At 43.2% G+C, this 17,012-nt stretch overlaps 1 pseudogene; it reads left to right on the forward strand.

Annotated features, from left to right (window-relative positions):
* Window positions 1–1,090: 1,090 nt before the first annotated feature.
* Window positions 1,091–2,496, forward strand: LOC115628120 (annotated as a pseudogene).
* The last annotated feature ends 14,516 nt before the right edge of the window (window positions 2,497–17,012 follow it).

Below are 17,012 nucleotides of genomic sequence, written 5' to 3' on the forward strand. Positions count from 1 at the left end.
TCAAGGACCCCCAAGTTATTAAATTATGCCATTCAAGATCCATCGCGGTGGCCCAGTTCCTGAAAAATGAAGCTCGGTATCGGCCCCGATACCGGTTCCGGGTCCCAATGTGGGTTCATTTCCGCCCGCAAGGTACGTTCCAGTACCACGGCTTTTGTGACACATCGCAGCAGGCATACGGGGCGCCCATCTACTTGCGCGTCGAGATGCACAGGCACGTGCAAATCCATCTCCTGGTCGCCAAGCCCAGGGTGGCGCCAGTCAAGACGGTGTCGCTGCCGCGCCTGGAACTGTGTGGCGCAGTCCTCCTAGCGGACATGTGTGCGGCCATCCTGTCACATCTTCCACTCAGTAGCTATCCAACGGCTGACCCCACCATCGTGTTGGCCTGGCTGCGCAAGCCAGCGTGCAGTTGGACCACCTTTGTGGCGAATCGCGTATCCAGTATCGCCCAATCCACAGATGTAAAGGATTGGCTGCACGTGCGCTCCGAGCACAACCCCGCTGACCTCGCAAGCCGAGCTGTTTCGCCGCAAGACTTGTCGGATAGCAGCCTGTGGTGGCACGGACCGGCCTGGCTCCAGGCGCCACGGGAGAGTTGGCCCGTGTCTGAACAGGTGCCTCAGGACACCACCCTCGAGCAGCGCACTATACGGGTACATCTCGCGACATTGCCCAAAACACCTGATTTCTGCTAGGCGGAAACCATTTTTAGATGGATTCTGACTGGGCCAGTGGCGGCGGCAAGGAAGACGGCCACCTGCGCTTTCACAACGCGCATTTCTGCAGGCGTACAGCCTTCCTTGGATCAGCTGCTCACCAGATTCTGGGAAGTGGAGGATATTCCGGTGTGCTCCGAGAAAGAATCGGACACAGTGTGCGAACGGTTTTTATCCAGACCACCAACCGGCAGCAGGACGGGAGATACATGGCCTCTCTACTTTTCAAGGACCCCCAAGTTATTAAATTATGCCATTCAAGATCCATCGCGGTGGCCCAGTTCCTGAAAAATGAAGCTCGGTATCGGCCCCGATACCGGTTCCGGGTCCCAATGTGGGTTCATTTCCGCCCGCAAGGTACGTTCCAGTACCACGGCTTTTGTGACACATCGCAGCAGGCATACGGGGCGCCCATCTACTTGCGCGTCGAGACGCACAGGCACGTGCAAATCCATCTCCTGGTCGCCAAGCCCAGGGTGGCGCCAGTCAAGACGGTGTCGCTGCCGCGCCTGGAACTGTGTGGCGCAGTCCTCCTAGCGGACATGTGTGCGGCCATCCTGTCACATCTTCCACTCAGTAGCTATCCAACGGCTGACCCCACCATCGTGTTGGCCTGGCTGCGCAAGCCAGCGTGCAGTTGGACCACCTTTGTGGCGAATCGCGTATCCAGTATCGCCCAATCCACAGATGTAAAGGATTGGCTGCACGTGCGCTCCGAGCACAACCCCGCTGACCTCGCAAGCCGAGCTGTTTCGCCGCAAGACTTGTCGGATAGCAGCCTGTGGTGGCACGGACCGGCCTGGCTCCAGGCGCCACGGGAGAGTTGGCCCGTGTCTGAACAGGTGCCTCAGGACACCACCCTCGAGCAGCGCACTATACGGGTACATCTCGCGACATTGCCCAAAACACCTGATTTCCTCGAGCGGTTCTCCGATCTCGGGAGAGCGCTCAGGGCGCTGGTGTACATCCAATGGTTTGTGCGGCGCTGCCGGAAGCTTCCTCCGCCGCAGTCCAAGCAGATCACTCAGCTGGAGCTAATGGAGGCCCAGCGCATACTGGTGGCCTGCATCCAGCGGACCGAGTACCACCAAGAGTACCGCGCCCTGTCCAACGGGCGAAAGGTGGCATCCAGCAGCACAATCCTCAGCCTAAATCCATTCATGGACCGGCAGGGAGTCATTAGTTTCGGCGGCCGGCTTTCCACTTCGGACTCATTAATGTACGACGAGCGCCATCCCATCATCCTGCCGTACAGCTGCAAATTCTCGCGACTCCTCGTGAGCTTCACCCATCGGTTTTACTCCATGACAGGAATCAGCTGACGGTAAGCCTCGTGCGGTCCAAGTACTGGATTCCTAAGCTCCGGAGCTTAGTCAAGGCCACCATAAGCTCCTGCAAGGCCTGCGTCGTTTTTAAGAAACGGCTGCAGGACCAACTGATGGTGGCGCCTTCCGGCGTCAAGATCCACTTTTTCTCCACCTTTTACACACACCGGCAGTGACTTTGCCGGTCCGTTCGAAGTAAAGAATTATACCGGACGGGCGTGTCTCATTACCAAGGGCTACGTGTGCGTGTTCTTGTGCTTCAGCACCAGAACAATCCATCTGAAAGCCACGACAGATCTCACTACGGAGAAGTTCCTGGTCGCTTTTGCGCGTTTCGTGGCGCGGCGCCGATGCCCTCAACGGATCCACTCAGATAACGGCAAGACGTTCATGGGGCATCTAATGCTCTGGAGCGCGATTTTCTGGAGGCTACTAGAGCCCAGATCACTACCTCCTATGCGACTCAGATCCTGTCCTGGACATTCATCCCACCTGGGGCATCTTATATGGGTGGCCTATGGGAAACTGGTGTCAAGGCGCTCTTTTACAAGGCGGCATCAAACTTTAAGTACACATTCTAGGAGCTATCCACGCTGCTGTGTAAGATTGAGGCCGTCCTCAACTCGCGCCCGATATTCCCTATGTCGGAGGATCCCACGGACTTGCTGGCATTAACTCCAGGCCACTTCCTGACCGCATAGCTGGGAATATTCCATCTAGTTCGGCAGACTTGCAACTCTCGAATGAGTCCAAGCGTAATACGTTGTTTGTGTGCTTTTGATCCTAGTCCCGTCATCCATGTTGCTTCCTGTGTCATCCAAACAGCCCGGGAAGTGCGTCTCAAGTAGAGCGTCCGCTGCCTTTCTACTGCCTTCTGTCCATGAACCGTTTTTTCTTGAGCTGGCACTGTATGGTTAGCTGCTTTGTGTAGTAAATGGATGAAGCTGGTTGATTAGCTTTTACGACAGAACTGTGCCTGACATGTTTTATTTCTTTTTAAACAAAATGTGGCTTATGTACTAATTATGTATATAACGTCTTATGTACTAACAATATTTGCTTAATGTCAAATCTGTGTAAGTAGATCAGCTTAACAATTGCTGTGTAAGTGTAAGTGAGAAGTGGAGTGGCATACGACCCTTAGTTGTTCCTATTCTTTTCCCTATGCATCGATCGTCAATAAGTCTATTTCGTTGGCTACTTCAATTGGTCGTTGAGTCAGCGCTGCAAGTCAAGTGGCATGCTTAGAGTGTCGACACTTGTTACTGGGTCAGCGGACTGTAATCCTAAGCCTTTCTTTCGCGTTCGTCGCTTGTGACAGTGCGCCCTAGGTATTGATGAACTGTGGCTACTTTTGAGAGCAGTTTCCTGAGTCTCACTGTTCCTTATATCTTCTCTATATTGAAGAGAGAGATCTTCAAGAATCCCTTTTGGCCTTCTTGGCTTCTTTTTTTAAGTCTCTAAGTAGTATTCTGTATTCGTTCCAGAGCACTTCTTCATCCGCTTGCTTGGCGAGGTTTCCTATGCCTTCTTAGCTCTGGGGAACACCATGGGTCCATGCTGGGCTTTTACTCTCTGGCTCCAATTTATGTAAATGAGAAACCTATTAGGGAGAATTATAATATATTTAAAGAAGCAATAAAGCTCAAGAAACTTCTCGTTGCTGTCTTCGGACGTAGAGGAATAATACATGAGAAGCATAAGGAGGGTGCGAGTGCGCAGCTTATTCAAAGCAGAGATAAGCTTTTAAAGCTCGCTCACGATATTTTCTCTTCTACAAGTAACTCTCCCTCTCAACCCAATGCTAGCTCTTGCTAAGCAAATTTGTACTAGGTTTAAGTTTCGGTTAAGTTGGGTTCCTCATATAAATTTTAAGGTAAATGTACGTAGTTAAGTCTACATATTGTTTAATATTCTTATTATAGCCTGTACCCAAAGGGTGAAAGGCTTTACTAGTATTGTGCGATTTATGTAACACACAGAAGGAGGCGTGGCAGACCCCACAAAGTATATATATTTTTGATCAGGTTGACAAGCGGAGTCGATATAGCCATGTCCGTCTGTCCGTCCGTATGGACGAGCGCAAGGATCTCAGGAAGTACAGGAGCTAGAATAACCAAACTTGGTGTCGAGGTTCCCCTAAGTCCTAGGTAGGTCAAGTTTATTTTTTTTTTCTGATACACCCCCCCACTCCCCCGCCATTCATGTTTTTCATAGCTCCTGTAATTCTTTTTGAACTCAAATATGGCATATGTAATTTTTGTAAACAAAACGAAATAAATGCAGATATCAATTTACGTTAAATAACTTGCATACAAATGGAACTGCGGAAAAGTAGACAAAAGTAGTTGGCTGTTGCACTTGGTGAAGAAAAAAAACGTCCGCTGTGTTCGGTGGTCACAAGAGAAGAGAGACAATGTTTATTTTCGGCAACATAAAGGCGCGATTGCTTAGGTTGACAGCTGGATTAATGCCGTTTTACATTAAACCACTCATTTGTAGAGTGGCGCAAGTTATGACAACATTGATTCAATTACTTAAGCTTAAATTAACAATTTTATTTTACAATTCATATATGACAACTTAAATATAAAAATACAAATATAATAATATAAACCAACATGCCGGCCACGTTGAAGGGCCATGCATTAGACCTTCAAAATATAGGAAGCACGGCTAGCTTGTGGATGGGCCGTTTAAGTTCGCCCTTGGCCGTTTTTACGGTTGCTACCCGCACTTGGCCGTCTGCTCCTGTTGTAGCGCTGGTTATCCGTCCGATCCAACGCTGCGGTGGTGTGTTGTCCTCGTGGACGATTACCAGGGCGCCGACGTCTACGTTGGGTTGCGGACTCTGCTACTTGGTGCGAAGCTAAAGGCTGTGTACATAGTCCTTGGACCACGCTTGCCAGAACAGCTGCCTGAGCAGTGATAGCAGCTGCCACCTGCGCGTATACGTTAGCGGTCTGTCTGGCTTATCCGGCTCGGATCCTTGCGGCAGCGAACGAAGCGGCTGACCGATTAGCAGATGACCTGGCGTAAGGGCGTCGCCGTCGTTGGGACCTGCGCTTAACGGAGTCAACGTTCGCGAGTTCAAGATTGCCTCTACGTTCGCCAAGTGGCCTCTGACCTCGCTCTCCACCAATGACGCTTTTGCGATGTGGCGTATGAGAAGGTGCTTTGCCGACTTGACTGACGCTTCCCAAAGGCCTCCGAAGTGAGGCGCTCGAGGTGGAATGAAGCACCACTCCATCCCTTGCTCGGCTGCAAACAACTGCAGGCTGGATTGTTGCTTGCTGAACTCCGCCTGCAGCTCCTTGAGCAGGTTGTTGGTTCCCGTGAAGTTGGTCGCGTTGTCCGAGTATAGGCGTTAAGGAACGCCACGTCTCGCGATGAAGCTTTTTAGGGTTAAAATAAACGAATTAGTTGATAGGTCAGCTACGAGTACGATATGAACGGCTTTTGAAGCAAAGCACACAAACACTGCTATATACATTGGAGGTCGTCCTCTTATACGGAGGGATACATTAATGGGACCGCACAAGTCAACACCGCAAACAAAGAATGGTCGCATAGCCAGAAGGCGGGCAGCTGGAAAATTTCCCATAATCTGGTTCAGAAGCTTAGGCTTATAACGATAGCAGTGAATGCACTTTCGAACAATTTGCGTGCATTCTTTTCGGGCATTAATAAGCCAGATTTGTTGTCGCAATAGAGCTATCATAGTTTTAACGCCAGCGTGGTAGTTTTTTATATGTAGCTCTCGCAAGTACATTGCGACAAACGCTGAGGACTTTGGCATCAATATGGGGTGCTTTGTTTCATAGTCAAGAGGGGCGTTTAGCAGTCTACCTTCGACCCGAATAAGCAAAAAATTTCTACCAGTCTGAATACTGCTGACCCTTTTTTAATTTTGCAAACACTTCTGAAAATTCAGAGCGCTGCACCAGCTCGAATAATTTAAGCATTGCTAAGTTTAACTCCTTAACGCTTAGTTCCAAAGTACTGCGTTTCTCAGCTAAGTCATCCTGGCTGGAAGCTAAGAAGACTTGAGCAGATTTTTTCGTCTCTCTATTTTTAATTTCCTGAGATAATGAAAAATTTGCAATTTGAGGCCAAACTGACTCATCTTAATACAAAAACTTAGGCCCTTCAAGCCAAATTGAATTAACCAGTTCTCGTATATCAGAACCACGCGACGCAATTTCTGCGGGATTCGAAAGAGAAGGAACATGACGCCATAGAACATTTTCAGACATTTTTTGAATTCCAGCTACACGATTTGCCACAAACGTTGTAAGGAAGGAGACGAATTTATCCAATGTAGCGTGATTTCAGAGTCGATCCAAAAATACACACTCTCGATTCTGCATTTGGCAAGCATTTCTTTAACTTGAGACCATAGTTGGGTCAGCTGCGCACAATTTGAGCCTGGGTATGGATTTTCTTTTTAACGGTGCAACCTTTGCCTTTGCTGTAAGCAAACGGCAGGAAAAGTTGTCATTGTGGTTGGCACGAATATAGAGGCAACATCCATATGAGTGACTTGACGCATCAGCGAACTCATGCACTTATATGTTTGAGCTGCCACAGACGAAAGAATATCGAGGGATGGAGACCTCATGCAGTAGCAAAAGATTTTGCTGAAACGCTTCCCATTTGGTAGCCAATTCCATTGGGACTGCCTCATCCCAATCAAGCTTACTGCGCCAAAGCTCTTGCAGAATAATTTTCGCCTTTATGCTTATTGGACATAAAAGGAAAAGGGGATCAAACATACGTGCTGTCAATGACATAATGTTGCGTTAAGTCCTACGACTTAGATCAGCGAAACTGTCATCCAAATGGTATCGAAACTGATCTGTATTTGGCGTCCACCTCATACCCAAGATCTTAGTTGAATCGGTATCATTGAAGTTCAGCGACTTTTCAGATTCGTTAGCATCTGTAACGTTTGGATGGTTTGTGTACCATTTTGCTAACTGAAAACCGCATGATTCTAAAATTTGAGACACCTGAGTGCAAATCGTCTTTACCGTGTCTGAATCGTCGGCTCCAGTGAGCATATCGTCGACATAGAAGTCGTTGCAAACAACTTCGGCACCTATTGGGAGAATGTCTTTATGACGAACTCCTAGCTCCTGCAAGCACCGAAATGGTGCAGAAGCTGTGCCGTAGGTGACCGTGTTCAACCGAAAGACTTGAAGCTCATCAGACGGGCTTTCACGCCAAACAATAAGTTGGAACCAATGGTCTTTTTCGGATATGCTCACTTGCCTATACATTTTGGTTATAACTACCGTAATGGCAAAGCGATTTAAACGAAATCGAATGAGCGACAAAAATAATTCCCTCTGTATAGTCGGTCCCACCATAAGAATATCATTTAATGAATTGCCAGAAGTTGTTTGGACGAATCGTCAAAAACAACTCTCAGTTTGGTGGAACTACTATCAGGCCTCAGGACACACTGATGCGGTATGAAATAGTGTGGTCCCGGTGGAATTTTTATACCCTGTACCCGTAGGGTAAAAAGGGTATATTAGGTTTGTGCAAAGTATGTAACATACAGAAGGAAGCATCTCCGACCCCATAAAGTATATATATTCTTGATCAGCATGACGAGAGAAATCGATCTAGACATGTCCGTCCGTCTGTCCGTCCGTCTTGATGAACGCGAGGATCTCAGAAACTATAAAAGCTAGAATAACCAAAGTTGGCATCCAGATTCTCCTAGGTCCGAGTAAGGACGAGTTTATTTTATTTTTTGGAATTTTCCCCCCCTTCCCCCGCTACAGAATTTCGTCAATAGCGTCTACATTTCAAATACTACCTAAACCAAACTTTGCACACATAATTTATATATAATTATTCAATTCGGTCAATTCTAAGAAAAGTTATTAGCGAAACAAATTCTCGCCAGTACAACCCCCACAATGGGCGCATATAACTCAGTGACGGAAGTTTACCTGGGTACAGGGTATTACACTGTCGGGCTTGCTCGACTTAGTTTAGTTTTTATAAATAAACTGAAATTACTAAATGGCGACTTTAAACACTAGAACTTTGAACATAGCTTTCAAAACAACAAACAAACTTATAGAAATTTGTGTGTCGCCGAGTCGGCAGGTTTGTTTGTTAGCGAAAATGTGAGTGGTAACAAAACTGTCATTTAAAATGTATAATACGGAGCATCGAAACAAAATGTAAGTACATTTTTATAATTTCTGAATTCAAGTGGAAATCCTTTTTTTCAGGGGAACACATCGCCCGAACAAGACTCAATCTTCGTGCAGTTTATGGATATACGTGCGGCGATAGGGTGGCTGTTGCCGCTCTTGGGAGGCGCTTAAAGCAAATTTAAATGCAAATGGCCCTCCGTGAATAATTCAAGCTCCAACAAAAAATTTAAAAAACAGAGTATGCAGTTTTCTTTGTATTCTTTTATTGATTTCAGAAACCAAGTTTTATGTCGATCGGCTAAAAAATGCGGATTTTTCAAACAAACTTTGGAGCTCTTTTTTTCCCCCTTTGGAGCTCGAATTTTCCAAAATCCTTAGTGCGCACCTAGACTATGATAGGATACTTGAGTCCAAATTTCAGCTTCTTAGCCTTTACCGTTTGGGCTGTGCGTTGATCACCAATCAGTCAGTCAGTCATTCAGGACAAACTGTTATATATATAGATGCAGCATAAATATATCTATACGAATATCCTGGCGAATTGAAGATCTATATAATCCTCATAATGGAATTGAAATCGCGCCAACGAAGATTAAAGCTGGGTGTTGAGCTGCGACTGGGACGGCAAGTGGTCGTCGACGGGTGACGTAATATGCTACTTTAAGCTTTAATTGTCCATTTCATCCCTGGCCATTCCATTGAAATACGAAACATCGTTGACTGGGCAAATGGCATTTACTGAATGCTGTCTGGGAAGATCCGAGCGCCTCCCAGTCGAATTAGGACTGGTCGTAGAAAGCTTGTGGATATTGCGTGGTTCACAAATTATATTCCACATTTAATTAGCAATAGTAGCTTTTAGGTTGTTGTGCTTTCCGAACCGTGTCTAGCACTTTTTCAAGGAATATCACCAATTTCAAGTTATTGGATATTACCGGCAAGACCAATTTCTATAAACATGTTTCCTTTAGTGTCCAAATTTAGCAGTAATAATATACCTTGTCAGACACCAAATACACTTCACTGATTTTATTATCCCAATTCTTGTAAATTTGTTTGCGACTTGTGCTATTTTAATCAGAGCACATGTAATTTAACTCACAATAATTTATTGTTGTTTCAAAAAGTAAATAGGCACGTCCGATAAGCTCAAGCTTCTCTTTAGCAATGCCTACCTATTGCTGCATACTATAAATGGAGAGTGCCAAAATCGAACTCATGTACAGTGCCAATACATTACATACGTATGTGCATAGCTTAAAAGATAAGCGCGCTAGCTTTCGTTCAGATAACTGTATGATTGTATGACCATCTGCCAAGCAAGTGAGCTTAAGTCAAGGTTACCTAAGAGCACAGAACCAACGTTGCTCTTATCTCTCAATCTGGCAAAAATTAAGAGTTTGGATAAAATCAACCTTGTAGAAAATCAGCCACTACAACTTCCACTGAACCATGTGTTACTCAACCTAGTTTGGTTTTGGATAACATCGGTCGTATTTCATCTCCATTGATGACAGCTCATGTGGTGATCTAGTTTACGTGACGTTGTCCTGTTAGCAGCAATAGTGCTTGATTTTGTAACTTTTTAATGTCGACGAAGTTACGTGGCAAAGAATTAGACAGATTTTCGTAGTTGATTTGTTGTGAAGGAAGCTTTAAATCGTTTATTAGCCATACATAATTTAAATCGTGTATTGTGCCTCTTGTATCACTTAGCTTGATATTTGCTCGCTCTGCTGTTGACTCGAATCTATATAATCCTCCTGTCCAGCTAAAGCAATCGGGGCTCATTGATTCCTTTTGAATCAATTTCATGAGCCAGACTCATATCCATGATAGTGGATGTACTTTCTTCATATAAAAAGGAAATTATCTGTTTGGAATATTTTTGCCATTACCGTCGCCTCACTTGCCTGTTTGTGTAGCAGCTTGTTGTGAAATTTCTCGCAATTATCAATTTTGCAAGCCTCTCTTAGATTGCATTGACATTTATGAAATTTCAAACACCAATATCACGCTTTATGGCGGTTTGCGAAATACCAGCGTTTCTTTACAGTAGAGTTGAGAAAAACGTTGCATTTAATGAGGTCGTGTTAATCCTTGTAGCAAATAGAACAAGTTGCTCTAGCCTTTGGCTTTGGGTTGCCGGCCGTATCAACAATTTTGTTCGCTTTTTGTTGCTCTGCATACAATGTTACCGGGTTATTAATTGCTGACACCTTTTGGAAGAATGAAATGTCTTGAATAAGATCAGCCTGTTTCTGAGCGCCTTGGATAATCGATGTACGACTTATTCGTCAGGAAATCCACAGTTCCTGCTTGAAGTTTCAAATTGGTGTATGAAGTGCTTCCAGGCTAGCGCAGATGATCCGTCGAATTCCAAGTTTTCCGTCGAAAGCTTGTCGTAATAGCATTTTTGCCATTGTTTTTTGCATGGATTCGTCGTGTGGTGTTTCCGAATTGCGTTGCTGATGTACCAAATCGGACATTTGCCCGTTTAACATCGAGCGTGCGTGTTTTTTTATACCCTGTACCCGTAGGGTAAAAAGGGTATATTAGGTTTGTGCAAAGTATGTAACATACAGAAGGAAGCATCTCCGACCCCATAAAGTATATATATTCTTGATCAGCATGACGAGAGAAATCGATCTAGACATGTCCGTCCGTCTGTCCGTCCGTCTGTCCGTCTGTCCGTCCGTCTTGATGAACGCGAGGATCTCAGAAACTATAAAAGCTAGAATAACCAAAGTTGGCATCCAGATTCTCCTAGGTCCGAGTAAGGACGAGTTTATTTTTTTTTTTTTAATTTCCCCCCCCTTCCCCCGCTACAGAATTTCGTCAATAGCGTCCACATTTCAAATGCTACCTAAACCAAACTTTGCACACATAATTTATATATAATTGTCTACTGTTGTATAAAATTTTATCCAATTCGGTCAATTCTGAGAAAAGTTATTAGCGAAACAAATTCTCGCCAGTACAACCCCCACAAACTGCAGCAACAAGTTCGCTCTTCTTCTTCCTCTTCTTGCTGCTGCTTTGGGCGCATATAACTCAGTGACGAAAGTTTACCTGGGTACAGGGTATTACACTGTCGGGCTTGCTCGACTGTAGCGTTCTCTCTTGTTGTTCCTATGGCAGTCATATGGCCAAGCTCGTTCATAAAATCGACATACATCTTTTGGAGCGAGGGGGATTTTATAACTCTGCGTTCTAGCCATAGAAATCGTCGTTTGGCAATGTCAAATGATGAGCCTAAGACCTGAGGATCGGTCTTAAATGGCAAACTGACTTCTAAACGACCTGATGGCAACGTGTGTACATGCTTGACGAAATCTTCTTCACATGCAATTTGCTCAGAAGAGAATTTTGTGGATTTTCGAACGTTGGTAATTTCTTCTAATTCCCAGAAACGCTCCACTAGAGCCTCAAGCTTAGTGTCTTCAACAGAATATGAAACTGCACAACATGACGGACTTCGCGTATTGAAGTTCTTGCATCTCCCAGATACTACCCATCCAAACAGGGTTTTCTGCAATAATGGCGCACCGTCTGCAAGTTTCATTTGACCAGAACATAACAGGTCGAAGAATGAGTCAGCGCCAACGAACAAGTCAATTCTTTGGGGCTTGTAAAACTCGGGGTCGGCTAGTTCGATTTTGGATGGGATTTTTCACTGATTGCTTGACAAATCTCGGGCTCGGGCTGCTTTTTAGAAATTGAACTAAGCACCCAAAAATCAGCATTGAACTGGTAAGAGTTGACTCTTGAAAAAACTGTTGCGGTGACTTCGCTTTTCGCCACCAGACTGGATTTAGCAACGGATGACAGTAAGACAGTAAGACACTTCTTTTGTCTCGAAATACGCCGAGATTGGGCAAAGTCTTCTGTCATGAAATTCACCTGTGAGCCTGAGTCTAACAAAGCTCTACCGACGTGAATTTCACCAAAGCGGTCACGGATATGCACTAGTGCTGTTACAAGAATGACGTGCTCGATTTCAGATAAAGCGTGATTAACGTGTGCAGGATGCGAAGAAGCTTCAACAACGGACAAGTTATTGAGAGCCTCCGGCTGCTGCTCTCGATTAGAAGCAGCATTATGCATTTGAGCAGGGTCTGAATACCTATGAAGCAAAGTGTTATGCAGACGAGCGCAAACCCTACACTTTGACGATGTACAGGCAGACACCCTATGCCCTGGCATCAAGCAGTTAATGCATAATTGGTTGCTTTTTTGAAAAGCAAAGCTCTCTAAAACAGGAGTCGCACTGAAACCTCGACACTTAGAGATATGGTGATCGGCTTCACAAAAAGAACATTTTTGTTCGCTTTTGGAGCATGAAACCGACGATCAGCAGACAAGTGTTGGTATCACCTGTTCAGTACAGTGACACACTCCGACCACAGTGGTAAACTATCATAGTCGAGCTGCTCTTCGTATCTAGCCTTTGTATAACTGTCTACTTTCGACAAGACGATGTGTATCAACAGTGCATTGACAATTTGTTTTTCATTCCCCAAAGACAGGAGTGACTCGAAAATAGCTGATACGGTGTCTATGGTTGACCTCAAAGCCGAAGCTGAGGGCTTGCTCATAGACGGAACGTCAAACAACTGTGCTAATGTGTCAAAAAATATTATGCATTTGTTGTCATATACGCGCTCTAGACTTTCTAAGGCCTTTGAATAGTTCTCACCGGTAATTTGTAAAGCTTTAACTGTGCCTAAGGCTTCGTCGGCGCAGCAGGAGGCAATGTGTCAACTGCCGGCGGTGCATTTAATGCAGATAAATATAGCGCTTTGGCACTAATACAAGTTTCCTCCAATGAAGCTCGATTTTTATTATCTGGATCAATGGAGTCAATATCTGACTGAAGATCCATGGCCCTTGATATATACGAATTTAGGATTTATAATCGGCACTGTATTTCGATCGGATTTGGTGGAGTAGTTTTTTTCCCGAAAGCTTCTTTTAAACGAAGAATATCCTCTTCTACCTTCTCTAATTTCGAGAACAACTTGGTAAGTTGGTCACTAAGGCAGCCAGAAGTTGACAAAGTGTCGTCTACTTTGTTGGTCGACATATTTGCGAAGTAATTATTTAAAGTTTAAATAATTATGTTACGAGTTTTCTAATGACACAGCCCACTGTGCATATATAAAAGCAAATGCAGCTCGAACAAGTTTCAGCTGTCAACTGAGTTTATTATCTAGTTCGTCGAAGAGAGTTTTCAAAAGAGAGTCGGCTTACATATCCTACGCGATAAGCGATGGCCAATTTAAGCAATGCAAGCAAGGGAAGCAATTACATTACTCTTACGCAAGCCGAATTGTTGCAGAAAAAACCACTAACGAAGAGAATCACTGCACTCAGCGTTTAAGTGTGAAGATAAAACGACAAGAGGGCAAAGGGCACGAAATGAGCGGTCTAAGTGTGTACTGGCGCGCACCCTAGCATAAGCCGTTGCTGTAAGCGTAGGCTGTACGAACGAAAACTCGATACCGCGGTCAGCAAAGAATCATGAGCATAAACTGGTCGGTCAACGAACTTAGGAACGAGCAATTTTCAATTCCCGATTTTTAATCACAATTAATAATTGCTTAAAAATTGCCGCTTTACACTTGACACAAATATTTCCTGTGCCAAACCAGATGCATGCGCCACTATATGCGAAAATTTATTGTATGTGCTGAGAACTGTATGTATGTAATTAGCAGCAGCTTAATGTGCATACATATGTGTATCTTGAGCAGTTCTAACAATGCACATATATGTCCGTATGCATAGGCTATGACACGGTTACCTGGTCATCAGATGAAGATTCATCGACTTTCCTTATATCCATTCCAGATCCAGCGGCGTTCACAAGCCAATAACCAAGGCGAGCAGCCAACTAATTGTCGCGAAAATATGTTTAAATTATATCAAAACATTGTATTTAAACCGAAACCAAACTTTCCCGAAGTCCCTGCTCGGGCGCCATGTAATTTTTGTAAACAAAACGAAATAAATGCAGCTATCAATTTACGTTAAATAACTTGCATACAAATGGAACTGCGGAAAAGTAGACAAAAGTAGTTGGCTGTTGCACTTGGTGAAGAAAAAAAACGTCCGCTGTGTTCGGTGGTCACAAGAGAAGAGAGACAATGTTTATTTTCGGCAACATAAAGGCGCGATTGCTTAGGTTGACAGCTGGATTAATGCCGTTTTACATTAAACCACTCATTTGTAGAGTGGCGCAAGTTATGACAACATTGATTCAATTACTTAAGCTTAAATTAACAATTTCATTTTACAATTCATATATGACAACTTAAATATAAAAATACAAATATAATAATATAAACCAACAGCATATACATCCAGTTAGTGATTATGTGTCCGTATGTTAAGTTTTATCATGATCGGTCAATTCAGAAGCAAGTTATAGCCATAAATAAAATCGCTGCCCATGCGCTGCCCGCAGCTGTTGTTGTTACTGCTTTGGTTAAACTTTGTGCTGCATACATACACGCATATAAACACGCATAGACACGACATGTAAATGTATGCTGTTAAAACTGTAAAACATAAACATGTCTTCTATGCATTAAATAAATTTTCCTTTATTAATTTAATTAATTAATTCCATTTTTTTTAAATAGTAAATTTTTTTTTATTATATTTTATTTAATCTTTGTTTTTTGTGGAGAGGTCAGGCTTTTTCAATAAATGACATAAAGTACAATAAATACTATGTATGGTTATATGTGCATACATACATATGTACATTTATGTATATAGTATGATAGGGATAAATCAACGCAAGTAATTTCTAGTATTAAAAGCTATACAATTTATGGAACTGCACAACATTTAAATGAGAATACACATATATGTATATGCATATATCATAATTATTTCATCTACTCGTTAATGAAAATTATAAAAATACAACGCAGTTTATTCTGTACTCTTTCTCAGAGTAAATACATAAACCAATTAATTAAACACTGTAAAATTTAACAACGACATATGTACATACATTCCTCATTTATAAGTGCAACCCGTCCGAAATTCCTCAGCACGCTGCATGCGTGGTCGAGTTATTCCCGAAAAGCAGGACTGAGCCCGCGCGGGATATTTAATTTTTATTTAAAAATCGGGATGTCCCGCCAAAATCGGGACGTCTGGCAACGCTGATATGTACATACATACATATGTACATTTTATTTTTTGATGCAGGCGCTATCTATCCTCATATGCATGTACATACATATCTATATGTAATTGTATGTATTCAATTGTACAGTTCAACACTTATCCTTACTTAGGTTTTATTTATTATATTATTTGAATATGAATGTTGTGAATTAGTTAGTGTGTGTAAAAAGCGTGTTTTTGCTTTTTCAAATCGCAAGAATACATTCACGGAATAAGCTTCACGCTTAATGTCTCCCAGAATTCTTCAGAATACATTTGTAGCGTTGTAAGCTGACGGAACCTTTTAAGACAAACGGTAAATCGCTTGTAAATATGCGATCAGTAGAGCTGCTACACAAATTTTTCTTTGTAAATCGAATAATTAGGAGAATGCCGATATGTATTTAATTTATGCGTGCATACATGTGTATACGGTAGTCCAATATCCAAGGACAGATATATGTACATGATATTACTTTTTCGTAAAATATTAATTTACTTTATGAAATTTTTTTTTTTAGTTTTATTTATTTATCGAATCTTCTCTCTCGGACACTTACGATAAGTAGTCAAATCTTAATCTAATTTAGGTATTTAATTAATTACAATTAAATATTTAAATTACGGCCCTAACTGTTATTGCTGGGTGGGGAGGTCTCTTCGCCGGAGTCGTGTATGGCTAGCCTGCCAAGTTAAATTCTGCGCAAGTCTTTTTGGATGGTTCCGAAACTTAAGCTGGTACTTTGCTTTCACCTTGGCGATTTCATTTTTAACAGATCCCACATTTAAATCTTTCCGGATATTTTCACTCCGTATGTACCTGAGTGGCCCAGTGATGGTTCTCAGGATCTTCGATTGAGCTCTCTCGGTTAACTTTAAATTACTAATGGAAGCGCTTCCCTATAGTTCAGAGCCATATGTCCAAATTGGTTTGAGAGCTGCATTGTACAAGAGTACGTTGTACTCCAGTTTTAGTGGGGAACGGACGGTTATGATGGGTTTGTGTTTACTTTGGTTTTTTGTGGAACATTTTGCTCGTTTACATGTATGCGCCAGTTTGCTAGCCATTCTTCTATGGCCACGAGGTGTGATGATAAGAGTTCTGTAGCTCTTGTTGGGCACTTGGAGCGACTTAGGATCACCAGCAAATGTCGAAATGGTTGTATGAATGTTTGTCGGTATATCTGCTGTGTATATGATATACAGTGTCGGTCCAAGCACGCTCCCTTGGGGTACACCTCCTTCGATTGGATGTTATTCGGAGAGGAAATCGTTGCATCTAACTGCGAAACTTCTTTGCTGTAGGTATGACTCCAGTATTTTATGGATGTTCTGTGGAAGTAATATTTTGATTTTGTAAACTAAGTAAGTAAACTCTCGTTATTCAAATGCATTTCGTATCTCAGAGGTTATTCGGTTGACTTATTCAATAGTTCCATGTTTTTCGCGAAAACCAAATTGGTGATTTTGGTGTGTAGGTGCTGTTTGATGCGATTCATGAGCAGTTTTTCGAAAATCTTCGATAGGCACGGCAGGAGACAGATAGGTCTATATGATAATGGCTGAGACTTGTCCTTTCCGACTTTATGGATCATTGTGATGAC

This window comes from Scaptodrosophila lebanonensis, unplaced genomic scaffold (assembly GCF_003285725.1).
Source record: "Scaptodrosophila lebanonensis strain 11010-0011.00,11010-0021.00 unplaced genomic scaffold, SlebRS2 tig00000101-arrow-pilon, whole genome shotgun sequence".
In the NCBI taxonomy this organism is placed as follows: domain Eukaryota; kingdom Metazoa; phylum Arthropoda; class Insecta; order Diptera; family Drosophilidae; genus Scaptodrosophila; species Scaptodrosophila lebanonensis.